Source organism: Lemur catta, chromosome 3, assembly GCF_020740605.2.
Source record: "Lemur catta isolate mLemCat1 chromosome 3, mLemCat1.pri, whole genome shotgun sequence".
In the NCBI taxonomy this organism is placed as follows: domain Eukaryota; kingdom Metazoa; phylum Chordata; class Mammalia; order Primates; family Lemuridae; genus Lemur; species Lemur catta.
The window spans coordinates 24,251,495-24,268,125 of NC_059130.1; the positions used below are offsets into that span (position 1 = coordinate 24,251,495).

Below are 16,631 nucleotides of genomic sequence, written 5' to 3' on the forward strand. Positions count from 1 at the left end.
AGGAAGCACCAGGGATCCCTCAGACAAGAAGACTGCGGCTTCCCATAGGCCCTGGGCTTAGTGTTCCAAGCCCACCGGGGCAACTAAGGCCCTGGGGACCACACCCGTGCTTCGGGACCTCGCATCCCGCAGAGGTTCACCCGGCCCGTCAATGCTCTTGGCTCTTGACAGAGTCCACCCAGGGGCCGTAGGAACCTCCCACAACCCGCCCCCCCCCAAACACACACACACACAAATCCATCAACATAGTGGGCATTCTAAAGGATCTAACTGTGGTAAATAACATCATTTAAGGTGTAAACAGAGGCCAGGGTATCTGTGAACAATACCCACCTAAGCACCATCATATCTTTGGAGGGCCCTCATTGCTGGAAATCTCAGAAATCCTGTGACACACTTTTCAGTCTGGCAAGATGTTCTCTTTTCCAGGGTATGAAGTTAACAACTTAAAATAACAGCAAAGAGAGAGTGGCTCTCCACATAAATGAATCTATTCAGCAATAAACAGGGGATAGCAATCTGGGATATGCACGCTGTGAGGAATCATAGGCACATCCCTGGAGGCTGAGACAAGGGGAAACTTTAAGAGGCAAAATGAGGAAGGTTACAATGAGGTGTTTTGAAATGATCATCATCGGTCACAGGAATAAGAACGAGGGTGGCGTCAGTCCCAGTTTCAACAGGCAGTGGCTGGGAAGATGTCCTCAAAGACGTATACTGCCATGGCCTTTGTGCAAGGTTGTGTGTAGTCTTCAGAGAGTCCTTGTAATAGTTCACATCATGGGCTCATGTGCATGAGAGCTCCTGTACGGTCCTCCTGCTCAGTTTTGTTAGGGTTTGGCATAAGTGACTGCATTTTGGTTCTGACAATTTTACAGGCCATTGCTTTTCATCCATTCTTACTAAAGACTGAACTTGCTTAAATTCCCAGAAATTATTAGGTCGTGATTTGTACAGTTATCAGAAGTGCTCACATTGTTGATTCAATTGCCTATTTGAGATTATATAAATGACTTTCCTATGCTTTCTGCAGTGTGATTTTACAAGTCTTTAAAGGACATTTATTTGAATTTTTCCAGCTGTTTGGAAACTCAAATATACCAATCAAAGAAAGCTGCCCCTTGCATGCGAGAAATTCAGTTTTCTTCCTGTGCTAAGATCCCTTTCAGGTACAGCAATTTATCAAACCCAGAGTTACTATGGCATGTACAATGGTGGTGGGGGGGGGACCACTGTGTATGAGGATCATCCTTAACATAGATACACCACTTTTGCAGATATTGACAACTATTAGGCCCATAAGATTTTTGTGAAACATTAGAAAGACAAGATGTGAACAACTTCTCATTGCTGCAGTCTCAAATATCAGGAAATACCAGATCCTAAGATTGATAAATAAACCAAAAAAAAAGCCTCACAGACAAGATTAGCTTTCATGTACCAACAATCAGGGAATGAATCCCTGTCAAACACCACCCAACAGAGATTGTCCCCAGTAGTTCACCTCATAACATCAGAACCAGAAAGCCACACTGATGTCACTGATGGGAGAAAACAATGATGTGAAACTGATAGAGAAAGGGGGTGGGGGAGAGAATTGTCCAACAACCATACTTAGTAAGTAAAAGCCAAAGAGTTCAATTTCTGCACATCAGGGTCAACGGGAGAATCAAGGGAACATTAGCCAATAGCTCTAAGGGTCCAGGTCTGCACGAGGTGCTGTCAAGTGCAGTATTCTTTTGGCTCCAATGATGTGTTTCAGCTGGGCTAAGTTTTATGAACATAGTGCATGCAAAGAACTGTCCAGGAATGCTATAGAACAGTTATCTGCATGCTAATAGAGTGTGGCAGAGGAGGGAGAACTGGCATTGGATTGTTTTCATGAAATAAAACCAAAACCTAGATTTGTAGAGACAAGAGGAAAGGGAAGGAGGGGAAAATGTCCGGGACCTTTGTGATTTTCCTCCTCTTGGATAAGCAACTTGGCAGAAAGGTGTCAAAAAGGTCTCTCTGGTGCAACTTCTCTCCTGTGTGACTTGGTCACCACAGAAAGCTAATCCAGGTATTAGACGATTTTAAAATATCTCAGAAGTGTAGATGTCCAGCGTATGGATCAGAATACTTGGGTGTAATGTCCACCGTGTCCTTCTGTTATACCTCCCCCTTAGTTAATCCAGTGGGGCACCACTCCCCTTAGTAGAATATCACAGAGATATGCACAGAAAGTTTGTCATGCTGGCAAGTAAATGAAGAAAGGGGCATTGATATAGTTAGGAAATAAACGGGAATATGATTTGGGGCCCCTCCTATGGAAGGTGAATTTGCAGAATTTACTAAAATTAGAAGCACTATATAAACACTGTAATGTAGCAATTGCACATCCAGTTCTCTACACTATAGAAATATCTGCCCCAGTGACCAAAGCTCTATGTACAAGGAAGATGATTGCAGCATTATTTGTAATCCTGAGTCCATGAGCAACCTCATTTCAAAAACATTTTGAAAAGGGTTAAATAAATCACACACAACCTAGGAAGAAATGCTTTCTTTTGAAAATAACGGAGAGAATACTTATGATAATGAATGATCCGACTGGTCAACGTGGTTGATAGGGCAATCACTGATTCTAGGCACATCGTGGGGATTGGCCTCCTATGACAAATGAAACAAATTGAGGCATCTGAAAGTCTAGGTTACTCCTCCCAGCCTATAAAGGGCAGAATAAAGATTTCGTGGCAGCAGAAGCAGGTTCTTTAGCCTCTGTTTCAGGAATGTCTGAGTTTGTAAGCCCCTCATCCCAGCAGATGGTCTGTGAAAATGGGGTGGGGGTGTCGGGTGGCACCTGCCAGCTTCTGAGTCATGAATGAGTGGGTAGGACGTGTGGTGGAGGCCTCTTGCTGTGTTTGTCACTCAGCAGTTGACAGGTGGCAAGCAGGGGTTAAAAGCTACAGCTGGCGTCCCTGGGTGGGGTCGAACCACCAACCTTTCGGTTAACAGCCGAACGCGCTAACCGATTGCGCCACAGAGACGATGCTGAAACGATTTTCTGGGTGTTTTACAAGGGATTAGTCTGAACCCCCGCGTCCTCCGCCCTACTCCGTCTGTCTCCGGGTCCGCCTTGCAGGACGACTGTGCACGTTCCAAAGCCCTGGAACACCGGACAGATTCGAGCGATGAGTCGTGGGGTTCCTCACTTTCGAAACCCGGGCGTTGCGTGAGCCTGAAGCCAGAAGGGTAGCCGAATGGCCTTCGCCCAGCCTTGCCCCTCGCCTGCTTCCGAAGCCCCCGGAAAGGCCCGGGTCCGCGCCCAGAGCCTGAGCCCCGCGGGGCGCCAAGGAGGCTGAACACCCTGCAGGCTCCGGGGATGGCTCTTCCCGTTCTTTGCGCCGCCTTCACCCAACGAATGAGCCTGTGCCCAGTCCGCCGAGTCGCTTTCGGGGCCGCTGTGGCGCTTCCGCTGCCATCGTCGGATCCCGGGTCCAGCACGGGGCTCCAAGTGGGCGGGGATCGCGGTGCTGGTCGCTCTCGGGTCCCCTCGCCGAGAACAGGGTCTGGCACTCACCAGGGCGCACAATTAGGACTCGTTGAATTAATCCGTCGTAATCTTTAGCTTTCAGGCCTTTGAAGAACCCTGAGAATGGACATCATGAAAGTTTTTTCAGAGGGTCAGTTCCTTTTGAAAAGGTGTTATTAGGGTTGATTTCTCAGCATCCCGTGGGGCGGGCCACGGGAAAGGCCTACGGTGCGCCCCCTGCGCGGCTGAGCCGCTGGGCCTCCACCAGGCTGGTGCTGGGCGGCCGGTTGGGGCCCGGGACGGAGGCGTCAGAGGGGCGGGTCCAAAAGGGTTCCGCGAAGAGGAGGGAAAGAAGTCGGGGAGGCGTAGACGCCGGCGACGAGACCTCCCAGGAGCTTTGTGCAGTGGTAAGGACCGGATCCTTGAGAGAGGAGATATGTTTTGTTTGTTTTATTGCAGTTGAATGGGGAAGAGAAGAGGGGAAAATAGAGAGAGCCCCCAAAAGAGCAGCAAAATGCGAGGACCTGTAGCGCTATCCAAAAGGAGAAACATAACTGTTAGACAAAGACTCAGCTGCTTGTCCCCTTGTCCGTGGGTCGCCGTGATCGTATAGTGGTTAGTACTCTGCGTTGTGGCCGCAGCAACCTCGGTTCGAATCCGAGTCACGGCACATTCTCAGAGTGGGGTTTGTCTTTTCCTTTACTCTAACTTCAGCATTTGCCTGTGACCAGAGATCACAACTTACCTGTGGCTCCGGACCTCTGTGAGGTCAGGACAAGGGAAACAATCCCTACTGTGCACACCCGGGAGCAGATTATCTTGGAAGGCTGGACTTGCCCCCTCTCTGAGCAAGCGCAGCATGCAAAAGGTGAGGTGCTGCCTCTCGATCAGCCCCATAGGAATCTTCCACTGTTGAAATGGTGTGGCCGTACCTGTCTTTCTGGTTCAGACATTTCAAACATCTGTGGGGCCTTTTTAGACCAAATCAGAAATGAATGAGTTCAGATGAGGTTCTGCACTATTTTAAATAAAATCTAAGTAATATAATAAAATCTAAACTTGATGACATTCTTTAACCCCCAATTATTATTATTATTTTGCTAACAATAAATGAATCAAGAATAATTCGCATAGTCCAAAGTGCACAAACCTTAAGTACATGGCCCATGAATTTTGACAAAAGTAACCACTTAGATCAAGTTATAGAAAATTTCCCTCGGCCCAGAATGTCCTTAGAGCCCTTTCCAGTCAATCACCACCCCCGCCTCACTTAGGCAATCACCATTCTGATTTCTATCTCCATAGATAAGTTTTACTGGTTCTTAAAATTCACATAAATGATTATACTTTGGGGTCCATTTCTTAAAAATACAAGGTAATATTTCTGAGACCTATTTGTTGCAGGTATGAGTTTTTCGGGGTTATTGATGAGTGTTATTCCAGTGTGTGAATACAGTATGTTTGACGGACAATTGGGTGGGCTATTTTTAGTTTGGGCTATTGTGAATAACGTGGCTATGAACATTCTAGAATGGGTCTTTTTTGGACTTTCTTCATTCATTTCCTTTGAATACAAACGTAGTTGTGGAATAGCTGGGTCATGTCATAGGTGGTAAGTGTAGTTTTAATCTCATTAGAGACTATCAAACACTATTCCAGAATGATTGCACTATTTACTCTCTCACCAGCAAGAAGATATACAGTTGCTCTGCATTCTTGTAAGCACATGGTTTTCTCTGTCTTTTAAATTTTACCTGTTTGGATGGGTCTGTAGTGATATATCCTGGTATTTTAGATTTGCAGTCCCTCAGTGAGTAATGAGGTTGAGAGTCCTTTCTTCCGCATTTTGACCATGAAGAAATCCCCTTTTGTGAAGAAACACTGTTCAGTGTTTCGTCCACTTTTAATTGTTGTGAATTTGGTTTTTACTTTTTTTTTTTTTTTTTTTTGAGACAGAGTCTCACTCTTTTGCGCTGGCTAGAGTGCCGTGGCGTCAGCCTAGCTCACAGCAACCTCAAACTCCTGGGCTCAAGCAATCCAACTGCCTCAGCCTCCCGAGTAGCTGGGACTACAGGCAAGCGCCACCAAGCCCGGCTAAGTTTTCTATATATATTTTTAGCTGTCCATGTAATTTCTTTCTAATTTTAGTACGGACGGGGTCTCACTCTTGCTCAGGCTGGTCTCGAACTCCTGAGCTCAAATAATCCGCCCGCCTCGGCCTCCCAGAGTGCTAGGATTACAGGCGTGAGCCACGGCGCCCAGCCTACTTTTTACTTTTTATGAAAACTTTTTACATTAGAATAGATTTAGATTTACAGAAAAGTTGAGAAGATAGTAGAGAGAATGGAGTAAAGCAGATGCAATGGATTTTGAGTGGACCAACTCACACTTAAAGTTGTTTTAGCCCCCCCCCCAAGACCAATGTATATTTTTCAAAGACATCCCCTTATTTTAATCTGCAGACAAAATGTGGGATAAAAGAGCATAACATACTAACCTCCTCAGAGTGCATGTTTCTGAAAGTGGAGAAGGGGATGGGAGTTTGATAAACAGAGCAAATAGTGAAAGACAGCAAGGGCCATTCTCAGAGCCACCACCAGAGTGTGTTCCGTGAGCTAAGGGACATGAATACCTTCATCCTATACACCTGAGATCTAAAAAAATATATTAACTAATGAGGAGCATGGAATTTCGAAAACACTACAGGAAAACAGAAAATGTATTCAAGCAGACCATTCTAGTGAGGAAAGGCAGGAAGAGATTTTAAAAACAAAACAAAACAGCAGAAACCACACAATGAAGTGGTGGAAGTGCGAACAGTTATGCCAATAATCCCCAGTATAACACTAATGGCTGCTAATTAAAATGGATCGAAATCTCTCTGACTGGACATAAAAGTAAATTCTAGCTATAGCAGTTTATAAGACAGAAAAAGGTGAAGTATTAACAGCAGTACAAATCTGTGCCAGGCCTATTGTAAGCCAAAGAAGGAGAATGAAAACACAAATATCCCACAAAGGCAAACGGCAAAAGAACACTTTACATTACACAGAGGAGTAATATCTTAGCATTTACCCAGAATTGAATCGAGTCAAATTGAATCTTTTCCCCTGAACTGGTCGCCTTGAGTAGCCCATAAGGGTGCAGTGAAGGAAAGAAATCTTGGAGTGAAATGTTTGTTTATTGGCTCTTGTGTAGGTCTCTGTAAGGCGTAAGAATTTAAACGCAACATTTGCTCCCCGGCCCTTTCCAGGGACTCTAAAGAGGTGTTAGGCGGAGAGAAGCCCAATTATCACCCAGATCTTCAGGAGTAAGCCAGGCACACCTCCAACAGTCCGGCTTCCCAACCCGTCCTCACTGGGTTCTGAAGGTCTGTTTGGGAAAAGAAGTGGTGTTCGTCTCAGGGTTGGGAGGTACCAAGCGATGCGAAGGCAAAGAGAATATATCAGCAAGTGAGGAAATGAACTTTCCAGGGGCTGAGGCCAGATACAGGGCCGGAGACAAGAAACTGGGTGACTTTCTGCTGTTTTCCACAGAGGTTTGTTATGCGGTTGGTACACGGTCTACTTGAGAATTCGAGTTTTTCAAGTCAGACCTTTGTGTCCAAAGCCGTAACTTTGTAGTGTTGCCTGACGTAAATGTCCTATGCGAGCCTTTGGTGTGGCGGCCTTTTTGTTGTTGTTAGTCAAGTTTTCTAAAGAGAATACAGCGAAAATGATGAAGCCGCTTTTTCCAAGTCCTTCTTAAAGTCCATCCATTGAGATGCAGATGGGACACAGATCGGGCGGCATTGGTGGTTCAGTGGTAGAATTCTCGCCTCCCACGCGGGAGACCCGGGTTCGATTCCCGGCCAATGCAGCGGTTTGTCTGTCGTGTCTAATGCTTTTACACTCATGACAGTGCCTATTCCTCAGCTAAGTCAGGTCCTTTTCAGGTTCTGCCCTTCAGGAACACCTGGCCGCAATAAAGGCAAGGAAAAGGGAGTCGCTGTCTACCCTTCTGGATTATATCCAAAATGGAAGACTTTAAAGAATTTCTCGAAACAGGGATTTTGCAGAGACACTCTCCCCCGCAGCAGCAAGTGTCTGCTTGGTTTGTGCAGTCTTCCGTATTTCATTCCCAAACCAGTGTTGCTTTTATTCTCCCTCCTGGTTGATCCCTGGAATCCAAAGAGTGATCTGGTCACTGATTCACTTCCTGGATCTTGGACAGACCACTGGACCACGTGTCACTGTGGCGTGGGGACCAAGAAATGAAATTCCTGAAAGGAGAGCTGCTGTGGCGTGTACCCCACACGCCTTGCTGGGGAGTCGTCAGGGGCCTCGGGAAAGGGGAGGACTCCGCCTGGAAGTGAGGGGAGCTTCGGGGAGAGGATTTCAGACCTTCCTGTTCAGGAAAGCACCAGTGGTCTTGGTGAAATTAAGGATGAGCCCCGACTCAAGGTGGAGAGCAGCAAAGCACGTCCTCCAAAATCATCTCTATCACCCTTGTTTTGTTATTCTCCACCAGGAAAATCTTCCCTTCAGGAGATTACTTTCCATGCTTACGGTTAAGCAGCATGGGGAGGAGGCCATGACACTCACTAGCTCTGGAGGTTTGGGAGAGGACACTCTGGAAAAGGAAAGCCCAGGGATCATCTGGTTTGTCCACACCTGTCTTCCTCAACAAACTCTTTTCCTCAGCAAAGCTTATATGGGTTCCAGGTGTCACATGGCGGCTGCAGCACACTGGAGGATTAAGTGCCACTGATACATTTCTTTCTTGAAGGGATAGGAAATTCAAGTGGCAAGAGGCAAACCAAAAATGCTTTTCTCTATCTTCTTCTTTCTCTCTGCTACCTGTGAACATCTACTTCCACACACGTCAGTTCAAGATATCCTTCGGCCGGGCATGGTGGCTGAAGTGTGTAATTCTAGCACTTTGGGAGGCCAGGGAGGGAGTATCGCAGGAGCTCAAAACCTGTCTGGGCAATAGCTAGACCCCACTCTACAAAAAACAACAAAATAGCCTTCCACCTCTATGGAGGTTTACAATTTTTCACAGTTCCTGTAAGCCATATTTCCTTCTGGCTTGTAGAATTCTTCCAGAGTCAATTGTGAGGAGCTGGTCAGCAGTCCAGACTGGTTAACATCCTGGGTCATCTGTCTGGTTTGGGTATTAGGGTAAAGCTTGCCTCGGAACAGCGTTCAGACGTGTTCCCTTAGCTCCTAATTTCTGGAAGAGATTCCAAAGAGAATTGGCATTATTTTTTCCTTAAATGCTTGGTAAAAGTCACCAGTGAAACCATGTAGAGTTGGTGCTTTATTTTGGAAGGTTGTTAGTTGTCCTATGAATTTCTTTAATAGATACAGTCCTATTTAAGTTATCTATTTCTCCTTGTGTGAGTTTTGCTAGATTAGTCTCTTACAAGGACTTGGGCCATTTCATCTAAGTTATCAAATTTGTGGGTAGGGAACTGTTCATAATAGTCCTCTATTATCCTTTTAATGTCCACGAGATCAGTAGTGAGGGCCCTTCTTTTCATTTTGATATTAGTAATTTGTATCTTCTCTGAATATTTCTTGGTTAGCCAGATAGAGGTTTATTCATTTTATTGATCATTTGAAAGAACTAGCTTTTGGTTTTGTTGATTTTGTCTATTAATTTCCTGTTTTCAATTTCATTGATTTTTATGGTTTCTTTTCTTCTGATTCCTTTGGATTTAACTTGCTCTTCTTTTTCAAGTTTCCTAAAGTGTAAGCTTAGATTATTGGTTTAGGTCTGTTTTGTTTGCTAGTATATAATACATTCAATGCTATGAAGTTCTTTCTTAGCACTGCTCTTGCTGTATCCACAAATTTTTGTAAGTTGTATTTTCATTTTCATTTAGCTCAAATATGCAGTTTCTCTTGAGACTTTTCTTTGACTCCTGTGTTATTTAGAAGTGTGTTGTTTAATCTACAAATGTGGGTTTTCCAGCTATATTTCTGTTACTGATTTCTCCTTGAGTTCTACTGTGGTCTGAGAGGATCCTTTGTATAATTTCTATTCTTTTAAACGTGTTGAAACGTATCATATGGGCCTGAATGTGGTAGATCTTCCTTCTCCGCAGCTTATTTTCCTCCCTGCTTTCTTCAAAAGAAGAGTCCAACATGAAAGTCCTAGTGCTCTGAAGAGCAGTGGCATGCTCCTGAAGCCACCAAGTCCCCACGTGTCAGGGAGTGGTGGCCTCTCTGTGGCTACAATGCAGAACTGATCTTGAAACACCTCTTTGCAAGGTGACAATGTGTTGAGAGATGGTCACCAGAGCCTGGGCAGTGGACGAGGTTGTCAGGATAATATTGTCATGATGAGGTGGGAGGGTAGGTGCCCAGGGGGAGAAGGGGCCAAGCACCAATGCCTCTGTGTCCAACCTCAAAAAGGACTCAAGGGGATACAGAAGTGGAGACAGTGTGAATGGAAAGCTCTTTCAGGCTAGGCTTCCGGGCCCTGAACCGGTCTCTGTTCTTGCCCCTACAACCTGCTGCACCTGAAGTAGTTCCATCTTAGTTGATGGAAAATCCATCTTTCCATATGCTAGGTCCAAAAATCATAGAACTTTCTTTGACTGGCAATCTTCCTCTCACACCCTGTATCCAATTTGTAAAGAGTTCATGTTATCCTGAATAGTCATGTCTGGACTTAAATCTAACAACCTCCTTTTTTCTGTTCTATGAACTTGGGCAAGCAATTCTTCTCATAAAGGATTGATTCAACTCAGTACCCTGGGTCCACTCGAACCCTAGGGTCTCAAACCTAAATTCCCTACTTACAAGACATCTCTGTGCCTATTCTTTGACTCTAGCCTCAAAATCAGCCTTTCCAGGCATATGCACAAGGGCCAAGTAGAGGGCATGACAAAATTTACGAGGCAGGGCTGTTTTAGTCCCCTAAGAAGATTTTAGGCAGAGTTCTGAAATCATCAGGAATTCCATTTTCCTGTCTTGGACGAGAAGGTCCGTAGTTTTCTCCTAGCATTAGACAGCACCATAGCTGAAAAAGATATCTAATGCTCTAATGCTCAAATGCTCTTTCTCCAAAATAGCACAACTACAGTCCTCCCTGGAATCCTGACCCACTTATGAGCACCGCTCTTGCTTGCTACCATCATCCCCCTTTCAATGTATCATCTGTTTCACCTACTGTCCTTCCCATATGGCTATGCTTTCCAGCCCAGGTGTGCTTTCCTAATCATAGAACTACCAATAACCACAGCCTTGCTAACGAATACTTCTCTTGGCCCCACCACCAGGCAAATGTCACTGGATTTGACAGGTAAAGAGTCTTAGGATTGTCCCTGTTGCTTGGTGTTAGGGACTGAATTGTCTTCTCCAAAATTCACATGCTGAAAGCCTAACCCCCAATGTGACTGCATTAGGAGATAGGGCCTTTGAGGAGGTAATTAAGGTTAATGAGGTCATAATGAGGTAGGAATGATGTCCCTCTAAGAAGAGGAAAGCCCGGAGGTCTCTCTCTCTTTCTCCACACAGGCACTGAGGAGAGGCCATGCAAGGACACAGCAAGAAGGCGACCTTCTCCAAGCCATGAAGAGAGGCCTCACCAGAAACCAACCCTGCCAGCACCTTGATCTTGGACTTCTGGCTTCCAGAACTTTGAGAAAAATAAATGCTTTCTGTAGTTGTGTGTATATTGATGTCTGGGCCTAGGACCACAAGATCAGGCAAAACAGAAAGGGCAAGAAAAAAAAGAAGGTGGGAAAGACATAAAGTTCCAAAATTGCATCCTCCACTCACATCCAGACCTTAGAAACTTTTCCAGTGGAGGCTGCACCTTATGTGTCATCAACTATAGTCTGAGTACACAATCACTTCCACAACTAAGGAAACTTTTCCAATTTTTCCCATCACCTGCTTGGGGAAAGAAGTATTTCAATTACCCATTCCCATATTCATTGAGACAAATGTTCTGAGGTTGATAAAGAATGTGGTGTATCCAGGTATTACTGCCTTTCTCTCTGCCAAGAGTGTCATCTTCACTCTGCTAGTCCACATTTGGCCATCACTTCGAATCCCAGCAAATCTTAACTGCCTCTGAGGAACCTAACATAAGATGTGCCCAATCTCAAACTTGTACAAAGATCGGTATGGTAATTGAGGAGAAGGAGCCCCATTACAAAAAGTAAACTAGGGCTATGGGTGATAGTTGTAAGTTTCAGCGCTGATCTGTGCCCAGGTTCCCCTTCTGCATCAAGTGTATAGGCTAATTTGCATGGATCTTCCAGGTGCTCATTATCCCTACCTCATGGTCTCAAAAGAAGTGATCGGCTAAAAGAATTTGTGTAGGGTACTGAAGGGAAAGTAGTCCAGAAATACATGAGAAGATAAGGGTTTCATAAAATAGATATGTAACCCTACATCTGTTTAAGAGGCAGAAAGCTGTTGTCACTCTAACAAGAGAAAGCTGTATGATCTGCACAGTCATACCTGTTTTGGGCCCACCAGAGAGCTGAGGTTGCAAGGCCACAGGGTCAACTGAAGTCCAAAGCATGACAAAGCCCTCCATGGAGGGACAAATACATGAAACGTTTCATCTTTGGCAGATAATGGAAGGAAAAGAAAAACTGAGTCCTCTCTATTCAAAAAGCTAAGTCTCAGCTTGTAACTTTCTGTATTTGCTTTTGAAGTCTTTTACTTATCACTCTGGTTAAATGAATGACTTGTTTTACAGTGACCTGTGGTCCTACTTTGATCAAGTACTCTAAACTATGTTTGATATTTTTAATAAACATCCCAAACCAAATTCTAAATTAAGCCTTTTTGATCTCAAACTAACTTTGGGAGCTTACAGAGGGCCCCTGGAATATCTCAAGAGAGTTTATTCTCTCTCTTTCTAAGAAGGGGGATATTAAACTACTTAGGCCTGTTTGATATGTTCAATTTGCATGGGAACCATTGTCAAATAAGAATGATGTTTCACCTTCTTCAAATTCTATTTGTGTATGGATATATGATAGTAATGAGTGTCCCAGAAATTGTATGAAAATCCTAGAAACCTAATACAGCCTGATATAATGTATTAGTCATAGTTCTAATTGTTATCTTGCAATATTGTATGCCACAGAAGTTACCAAATTTTCTTGTCAGCTGCATCATTATTTTGCTGCACTCTCATCAGATTTGTAACCATGGCCATTTTGAGTCTTGTCATCCACAGACAGAATTGTTTTGCTCTGATGCTTTCCTGAAACCATTTTAAAGTAACTATAATCCTCAACTGTTTTGTCTTTGAGGGGATACGTGGAAAGAATTGACAAGTACAGGATTCCAACTTTAAGATCCTGTGGTTGGACTGGCTAAGAATATCCAGAACTCTAAGAAAGAAACTGATTGGTTCATAAAACTCCTCATTCAATATTAAGCAGCACAAGCACTAATTGTGTGGGACTAAAAGAACTGATGAAGAAGAATTATGATTTCTCTATGGCCTTTTGTTTGAAACATACCTTGTTCTTAATGTCTTGTTTTCCAGATTTAAGGAAACCTTTTTCTTTTCTGTTAAGCTATCTATCGCTTATAGCAATTGGGTAAAGCATACCTTTGTGAAAAAAGATGAAACAATTACTTTTTTTCTCTCCCAGATCCTTTCAGAATTTGGTAACTATTCTTGGATATTCTTATTTTCATGGTGAGGAGAAAATGCAAGTTCCCCACCACAGAACAGAAACATTGTAGTAGCTTGGAGGGCTGGGAGAACTGTTACAAAGTAGATCAAGCAGGTAGCAAGATAATTAGTAAGGGGGATATGAAGAGTGCCTCCCGCCCCACTTTCATGAGTGCCTCAGCACTTTCTTGCCTTGACATGTCAGGCTCAAACTGGCCCTGACTGCTTTAGAGCTGCTTTGATTGTCCTATAGTGCCCTTTAGCTAACTGTAATACAAAAACTATAATACCATTAACATAACACGGGTTACATGACAACATATGATGATGGTACTGTGCCTGCCTGATTTGTTTCACTGTGAATGCTTGTTCAGTGAAGAAGATATATTGTAAAAACTACATTGCTCATTGGGAAGAGATTTAAAGCAACAGCACAGGGTGGGCAGATGCAGATTTTACTAGCAAGAAGCTCCTGTGGAAGAAATTCCTGTGCCGTCCAGGTGCAAGCGCCCTTGTAAGTCACCTCAAATAAACTCATCTAACTCGACAAGCTGGGCTTGTCTCAGTCATTCTTTGGTCCCTCAGCTCCCTCTCAGGTTGGGGGCGGAGTGGTGCAGATTTTCTCTACTGTTCTGGGATTTTTCCCCAAAACACATGTCAATATAGTTATTTGCAGTTCAGTAAGAATCTTGTTTTCTCGTCTGAGTCCAGTAGCTGGAACTTGTAATCACAGCTACTTAGGAGGCTGAGGCAGGAGGATCACTGGAGGCCCAGGCATTCAAGACCTGCCTGAGCAACATAGCGAGACGCCATTAAATTAGCTGGGCATGCTGCCAAAGGTCGGTAGTCCCAGCTTTTGGGGAGGCTGAAGTGGGAGGATCCATTGAACCCAGGAGTTAGAGGTTGCAGTGAGCTATGATGACACCACTGCAGTCTAGTCCGGGCAACAGACTGAGACCGTATATTCTCTCAAGGGTCTAAGTGCACATTCACAGCCTCGAACAGTATGCCAGATGATTTCACTGTGAAAAACAAGTTGAACAGCAATGAGCCTTATCTTGTGACCTATAAGTTCCATGCTGATAAAGACAAACCAGCCATGGTGGTGTCAGAGAGTGGCACTCATGCCCAAGTTTGGGTCAAGCTCTCATCAAGGAGAGACTGGCTAAAAGGAGCAAATTGTTAAAAATAATTTTTCTTTTTAAATTGGGAGGTTTTGAGGCTGAGAAGGCCCAGGGCTTCAGGTTCCTATGTAAGCAAACTGGAGCCCAATGCAAACAGTAAAACAAAACTAGGGGCTTCCCCAATCAGAAAGCGCCAACTAGTCTCTAACTAAGAACTTTCCACTCTAACTGATCAAATATGATCAAATATGTTTCCGTTTTTGTTTTTTTTTAACAGAGTCTCACTCTGTTGCCTGGGCTAGAGTGCCGTGACATCATCCAAGCTCACAGCAACCTCAAACTCCTGGGCTCAAGCGACCCTCCTGCTTTGGCCTCCCAGAATGCTAGGATTACAGGTGTTAGCCATTGCACCTGGCTAAATATGTTTTCTTTCTCATGCTTTTGTGAATACTTTATAAAAGTTTCTTCTCTCACCCCTCCCAGAAGAGTCCTGAGCCACTTTGTATCTGCCTGATTCATGAATCACTGAATTCACTAATAAAGTCTTCAAAATTTGAATATGCCTAGGTTTATCTGTTAGCAATCCAAGACCACCCTTGAAACTTTCCTGAAAAATATACAGATTATTATTTTGAGATATAATACAGATTTTCATCTATGACACATGGAAATATTTAGCAAGCAGCATTTTGTGAACATAAATACTGTATACACTGTAAGAGTCCTTGGGTACACATACCTTATGAGCCAGCAATGAGTGCTCTTGCATGCCTTGACACATGTACACTTTTTAAAAACTGTGCAATTCATGGGTTATGATGTATTGAGAAATTGCAATGGAACCACCTTTGCCAAGTTCTCAGGAAACACACTGTGCCTGGATAAGTGTCAGAGCCCTGCCTTGGGCCTCGACAGTGCATGGCTGATTTTGAGTCACAGCAGGTGAGTATGGTCTGGTTTGAGTGTTCTACATAAATGTAAAATATGGCTGATTGATTTTGATTTTAAATCTAACAAATATACGTTTGTTGTAAGAAAAACTCACCCAAACCCACCAAACAAACAAACACATGAGTCTATGAAGAAGAAATTGAAGGTTTCCCTGCTTCCCGATGTCAGTGGCTTGCTGTCACATCACAGCTTTACATGTGACCTGTAGAATGTGGTGGTGGCTTTGGAGTGTGATAGGTACTATGTGGTCAAGGAACCCAAGAAGTCCCAAGTCCTTCCCTGACAATCATCTGGCCTTCCTGGACAATGGGACAAGTGTGAAGGCAAAGAAAAAGCAAATAACACTAATGTTTGCAGAAATGTCACCTCAGGACAGAAAACTCTGGTCAACTGAGACAGAGTATGTGGTTTATGACAGAGGCTGACAGGGCTCATCCCTGACCCTAAGCCCAGAGTGGACTTTACCTCATTTTCTGAAGCGGCAATGAAATGACAGAAGTCAATGAAAGCAAAGAATAGAGGCAGACAGACAGGAAGATGGATGACTCCACCTCTGTGGTCAAACTCCCTGGAGTGTTGCTTGTGGAGTTACAAAGAATGTCTGGGGTCTTGGGGGATGGGAAGTATGGCTCCTGCAGTGTCCCGTGTTTTGACAGAGGAAGGGACCAAGGGACAAAAGGGTTCCATGGTGTAATGGTGAGCACTCTGGACTCTGAATCCAGCGATCCGAGTTCAAATCTCGGTGGGACCTTCCTCTTTACTTGGGAAGACCTTTTTTCCTAAAAAAAACCAATCCCTTAAATGGAATGTGATTTTAGCTTCCACGTCCTCTCCACGTCCTGGTTCCCAGGAAAGAAAATTTTCAGTCCAGAGCCCCGCGTCCCTTCTGCGCCTGGCTACGCCTCCCGACTGGGCTCTCCCGCCCCTTCTTCCGCAGCTGGGGTCCCAGAAACCGGGTTCTCAGAGAGGCGAGTCCACACGGGAATCGCCGCCACATGGAGTCGGGACGACAGAGCCTGGGGCGTCCCTGTCTTCGGCGAGCCCACCTGGCCTCGTGCAATCGGTCCTTCCAGCTCCACCACCCAGGGGCGCCGCGACACAGCAGGTCCCCACCTTCTGCTCAGCGGCACCCTCGGGCCTGGGGTGAGGGAAGGGTTTCCTCCACTAAAAGGGCTGCAGCCCCGAATCCTACACCCCGAGGTTTCTTTCACCCCGGGAATCCGGTAATTGCACCAATTGTCTTTTCCGTACCTAAATGGTATTAACAAATATGAGACTTTTGACCGGATTAGCTCAGTCATTGGGGACTGCGTCTTGGATTTCGGTCGATGGTCTGAGACCTCACTTGGGAGTAGTACTGTGTTTTATTCAAATGGCCTGTTTTATTCCAGATTTTAATTTAT

General features: G+C 44.6%; 4 non-coding genes across 4 annotated transcripts; 3 read left to right on the top strand and 1 right to left on the bottom strand.

Moving 5' to 3' along the window:
- Positions 1 to 2,955: 2,955 nt before the first annotated feature.
- Positions 2,956 to 3,029, bottom strand: TRNAN-GUU. The gene has a single exon. It is a non-coding gene; the product is annotated as a tRNA-Asn (tRNA).
- A 1,083-nt stretch (positions 3,030 to 4,112) lies between these two features.
- Positions 4,113 to 4,184, top strand: TRNAH-GUG. The gene has a single exon. It is a non-coding gene; the product is annotated as a tRNA-His (tRNA).
- A 3,117-nt stretch (positions 4,185 to 7,301) lies between these two features.
- On the top strand, positions 7,302 to 7,372 carry TRNAG-CCC. Its single transcript has one exon. It is a non-coding gene; the product is annotated as a tRNA-Gly (tRNA).
- Positions 7,373 to 15,907: 8,535 nt separating this feature from the next.
- On the top strand, positions 15,908 to 15,979 carry TRNAQ-CUG. Its single transcript has one exon. It is a non-coding gene; the product is annotated as a tRNA-Gln (tRNA).
- Positions 15,980 to 16,631: the final 652 nt, after the last annotated feature.